This window comes from Haliaeetus albicilla, chromosome 29, assembly GCF_947461875.1.
Source record: "Haliaeetus albicilla chromosome 29, bHalAlb1.1, whole genome shotgun sequence".
In the NCBI taxonomy this organism is placed as follows: Eukaryota; Metazoa; Chordata; class Aves; order Accipitriformes; family Accipitridae; genus Haliaeetus; species Haliaeetus albicilla.
Genome location: NC_091511.1, coordinates 5,150,503 through 5,156,081, shown reverse-complemented (window position 1 = coordinate 5,156,081; position 5,579 = coordinate 5,150,503).

Here is a 5,579-nt window from a genome sequence, read left to right as displayed (position 1 = left end):
CCACGGCACTGGGAGAGCCCCCCCCAGCACTGGGAGAGCCTCCCACGGCACTGGGAGAGCCCCCCCCGGCACTGGGGGAACCCCCCTGGCACTGGGAGAGCCCCCCCCGGCACTGGGAGAGCCCCCCCGGCACTGGGAGAGCCTCCCCGGCACTGGGAGAGCCCCCCCCGGCACTGGGGGAACCCCCCGGCACTGGGAGAGCCCCCCCGGCACTGGGAGAGCCTCCCACGGCACTGGGAGAGCCCCCCCCCGGCACTGGGGGAACCCCCCGGCACTGGGAGAGCCCCCCCCGGCACTGGGGGAACCCCCCGGCACTGGGAGAGCCTCCCACGGCACTGGGAGAGCCCCCCCCGGCACTGGGAGAGCCTCCCACGGCACTGGGAGAGCCCCCCCCGGCACTGGGGGAACCCCCCGGCACTGGGAGAGCCCCCCCCGGCACTGGGGGAACCCCCCTGGCACTGGGAGAGCCCCCCCTGGCACTGGGGGAACCCCCCTGGCACTGGGAGAGCCCCCCCTGGCACTGGGGGAACCCCCCGGCACTGGGAGAGCCCCCCCGGCACTGGGAGAGCCCCCCCCCCGGCACTGGGAGAGCCCCCCCCGGCACTGGGGGAACCCCCCGGCACTGGGAGAGCCTCCCACGGCACTGGGAGAGCCCCCCCCGGCACTGGGAGAGCCTCCCACGGCACTGGGAGAGCCCCCCCCGGCACTGGGGGAACCCCCCGGCACTGGGAGAGCCCCCCCCGGCACTGGGGGAACCCCCCTGGCACTGGGAGAGCCCCCCCTGGCACTGGGGGAACCCCCCGGCACTGGGAGAGCCCCCCCGGCACTGGGAGAGCCCCCCCCCCGGCACTGGGGGAACCCCCCCGGCACTGGGAAAGAGCCCCCCCATGGCAAAATGGGAGCCCCCCCCCCCCGGCACTGGGGACCCCGCCCCCCCGAGCCAAGGGGGACCCCAACCCCCTCCTCAACCCCCCCCCCCATTTAAGGGCCCCCCCAACCCCCCTCCACTGCCAAAGGGGGGGACCCCTAAGTGCCCCCCCCCTCCCCGTACAGTGGGGGGGGGCGGACTGGGGCTTGAGGGGGGGGACGCGCCCCCAAAAAGCGCCTCACAACGGGGGGGGGTGGGGACCCCCGTTGGATTTAGCCAAAAAAAAAAAAAAAAAAAAAAGGGACACCCCCCCCCCCCAAAGCCAGGGCGGGGGGGGGGAGGTCCAGACGCCTGGGTTCTCTTTAGACCAAATTTGGGGGGGGGGGGAGGATTTTGCCCCCCCAGATTTCAGCCCCCCCCCTCTAACCCTTCAGGGGGGGCCCCCCCCGACTCTTCGGGGTTTGGGGGGGGGGCCCCAAAGACCCCCCCAGTCTCTGAATGCATCTCACGGCGCGGCCTTGGCAACTCTCACACGAGCCGACGGCCCCCCCCGCGGGGGGGTCTGCACCCCCAAACCCCCCCTTTTGCCCCCCCCGAACCCTCCTGTCCCCCCCCCCCGCGCCCCTTTCCCCCCCCCGTGCGCTGGTGTTGTAGCTGCGTTAGCCCCCCCCGTGTGTGCGGTGTCCCCCCCCCTCGGGAAAAAGAAGCGGAAAAGGCCCTAAATGGCCCCAAAACGGCAGCCGAGCCCCCCCCCCACCGTGTGTCCCCCCCCCTCGCCCCCTATACATACTGTACATACCCCCTTGTACAAAACCCGCCGAAAAGAAATTGAGAAAAAAAGCAAAAAAATGCAAAAATATTGGGACACCCCCCCCCCCCCGAGGCCGAAATAAAGGAGGAACCTGCCGGGAGGGCGGCTGTGGGGGCTCTGGTCTGTGGGGGCCGGGGGGGGGACAGGACCTATAGATCCTGGTATAGATCCTGGTGGTGTCTATAGGGGGCTGGGGGGGTCTATGGGGGCCTATAGAGGCTCGGGGGGGGGGTTGTAGCAGCTGGTAAGGGGGCTGGGGGGGTCGGGGGGGGTAAAGGGCTGGGGGTCTGTAGAAGCACGTAAGGGTCCCTATAGGGGCTCATAAGGGGGCTTGGGGGGGGGCTCTAGAGGGACCTATAGGCAGGGGTGGGGGGGCGCTGGGGATGTTTTGGGGGCGGTATAGAGAGTGTCGGGGGGCTATAGGGGGGCTGTAGGGGGGCTATAGGGGGTCTGTAGGAGGTCTATAGGGGGCTAGAGATGGGCTGTGGGGGGCTGTAGGGGGCCTATGGGGGTCTATAGGGGGCTGTAGGGGGGCTATAGAGGTCTGGGGGGCTGTAGGGAGTCTATAGGGGGCTCTAGGGGTTCTGTAGAGGTCTATAGGGGGTCTATAAGGGTCTATAGAGGGCTATAGGGGGCTATAGAGATCTATAGGGGGTCTACGGGGGTCTATAGAGGGGCTATAGGGGGTCTATGGGGGGCTATAAGGGTCTGTAGAGGTCTATAGGGGGGCTATAGGGGGCTGTAGGAGGGCTAGAGGGGTCTATAGAGGTCTATGGGGGGGCTATGGGGGTCTATAGGGGGCTGTAGGGGTTCTATAGAGGTCTATGGGGGGCTACAAGGGTCTATAGAGGTCTATAGGGGGCTGTAGGGGGGCTATGGGGGTCTATAGGGGGCTGTAGGGGTTCTATAGAGGTCTATAGGGGGTCTATAGGGGGGCTGCGGGGGTCTATAGGGGTCCGTAGGTGGCTGACGTGGGGCTGTGTGGCTCTCGAGAGGGGCTATAGGGTCTATAGGGGGTACCTGGGTCTGGGAGGGGGGGTCGGGGGGGGCATCCAGGGGCTACAGAGGGTCTGGGGGGGTTGCAGAGCCCTATGGGGGTTTACGGGGGCTAACGGAGCGGCTGGGGGGGTCTATAGGGGGTCTGGGGGGGGCACGGGGCGCCGTCGGAGCTTTGGGGTGACCACAGCGGGTCTGGGGGGGGCTGAGGGGGCTCGGGGGGGGGGTCTGGGGGGGGTTCTGGGATGTCCGGGGGGTTCGGGGGGGGGTCTGGGCGGTTGGGGGGGGTCTGGAGAAGTCGGGGGGGCTGTGGGGGGGTTCTGGGGGAGGCTGGGGGGTCTGTGGGGGGGTCGGGGGGGGCTGTGGGGGTCCGGGGGGTTCTGGGGGTGTCTGGGGGGGTTCTGGGGGTCTGGGGGGGGCGGCAGTTGGAAAATGCGGGGAGGGGGGCCGGGGAGGGGGCGTGGCTGCGCGCGAGGTGGGCGGGGCAGGTGGGCGGGGCGAGCCCAGCCGCGGCCCCTCCCTCCGCCACCGCCGCGAAGCCGCCACCCGCCGCCGCCGCCGCCGCGCGCCGGAACCGGCCCGAACCGGCCGGAACCGGAACCGGAAAAACCGGGTGGGCGGCGTCACCCGCCGGTCAAAGCGCCCGGCCCCGCCGGACCCTCCCGCCGCCATGAGGGCCGGGGGGGGCCGGGGGGGCCGCGACCTGTCCCCGGAGCGCGGGGGTCGGGGCTGAGACCCGGTTTTTTTTTTTTTGGGGGGGGGGGGGGAACGACGAAGGGACCTCGGGGGGTCCGGGACCGGGGGGGGGGGCGTCGGGGGGGGCCCCGCCATGGGCTGCAACATGTGCGTGGTGCAGAAACCGGAGGAGCAGCACCGGGTGATGCTGCAGGTACCGGGGGGGGGGGGGCAAGAAATGGGGCTGGGGGGGGCCCAGGGCCAAGGGTTTGGGGAATGGGGGGGTGGGGGGGCAAGAAACGGGGGTCGGGGGGGTTTGGGGGGGGGTCTGGGAGGGGTAATGGGGGGCTGGGGGGGGAATAGGGGGGTAATGGGGGGCGAGAAACGGGCGTCGTGGGGCTTTGGGGGGGGTCTGGGGGGGTAATGGGGGGTAAGAAACGGGGGTCGGGGGGGTTTGGGGGGGTCTGGGAGGGGTAATGGGGGGCTGGGGGGTAATGGGGGGTAATGGGGGGGCAAGAAACGGGGGTCGTGGGGCTTTGGGGGGGTCTGGGGGGATATAGAGGGGTAATTGGGGGGCTGGGGGGGCAGAGCGAGTAAGAAACGGGGGTCGTGGGGCTTTGGGGAGGGGGCTGGGGGGGGAATGGGGCGTGTATGGGGCCGGGGGGGGGCAAGAAACGGGGAGGGGGGGGCTGTGGGGACGGGTAAGGGGGGCTGTGGGGAGCCTGTCACGCCCGTGGGGGGGGGGGTGTCGTGTCCCCCCCCCCCATTCTCCCACCTCCCCGCCGGTTTCCATGGCAACCGTTGCCGCGGGTTCCGGGCGAGAAGCAGACAATGGAGGGGGGGGGCGGCAACCCCTGGGGGGGGGGGACTGATGGGCGTCCAGGGATCGGGGCGGGGGGGGGCTCAGCGGCATTTTAGGGGGGTCTGAGGAGGGTGATTTGGGGGGGGGGGCATCTGGGAGGGATCCACGGGGGGTCCAGGGCTTTGGGGGGGGCTGAGACACGCCTGGGGGGGGTCCTGACCCCCCCCCCCCCCCGTCCCCCTTTATTGTGTCCCCCCCCCCCCAGGTGAGCGGGAAGGAGGGGTCGCGGCGTGGACCGGAGCCGTGCCGGGGGGGTCCGCGGGGGGCCCAAGGAGCCGCTGGTGCTGCAGGTGTTGCGACGCAGCCCCCGGGGTCGCCCCCCCGCCGGTGGGGTCCCCCCAATTGGGGGCTGCAGCCCCCCCGCTCCCCTGGGGGGGGGCCGGGCCCCCCCCCACCGCCACCGGGCTGGTGGACAGCGGGACGCAGACGGACATCAGCTTCGAGAGCCGCCTGGGCCCCGGGCGGGGGGGCCGGCAGCCCCGGGGGGGCCGAACCGTGAGTGCGGGTGTCCGGGGACCCCCAGACCCCTCGGGAACCCGGGGAGCCCCCCCCGCCCCACCCTGCGCCCCGGGACCCCCCCAGACCCCCTGGGGACCACCATAAAGACCCTCCTGCCCTATATAGGCCCCCTTAGACCCCCCCAAAACCCCTCTATGGGGCCATCCCACCCATAGGGACCCTCCTGGACCCCCCGAGACCCCCCCCAGACCCCTTGGGGACCACCATAGGGTCCTCCCGCCCTCTGTAAGGCTACGTAGGACCCCCCCCAGGCCCCCCCCAAACCCCTCTATGGGGGACATCCCCGCCCATAGAGACCCCCAGGACCCCCCCCAGACCCCCTGGGGACCACCACAGAGACCCTCCTGCCCTATATAGGCCCCCTTAGACCCCCCCCAGGCCCCCCCAAAACCCCTCTGTGGGGCCATCCCACCCATAGGGACCCTCCTGGACCCCCCAGGACCCCCCCAGACCCCCTGGGGACCACCACAGAGACCCTCCTGCCCTCTGTAAGGGCATGTAGACCCCCCCAGGCCCCCCCCAAAAACCCTTCTATGGGGCCATCCCACCCATAGGGACCCTCCTGGACCCCCAGGGACCACCATAGAGGCCCTCCTGCCCTATATAGGGCCCCTTAGACCACCCCAGGACCCCCTTAGACCCCACCCAAGCCCCCCCAAAACCCCTCTATGGGGCCATCCCACCCGTAGGGACCCTCCTGGACCCCCAGGACCCCCCCCCCAGACCCCTTAGGTCCCCCCTGCGCAGGTTTCCCTGCCCCACAGGGCCCCCCCATGGCTGCTTGGGGTCCCCCATGGAGGTCCCCACCCCTTAGACACCCTCTGGGTGCCCCCCCCCCCCCTTAATGC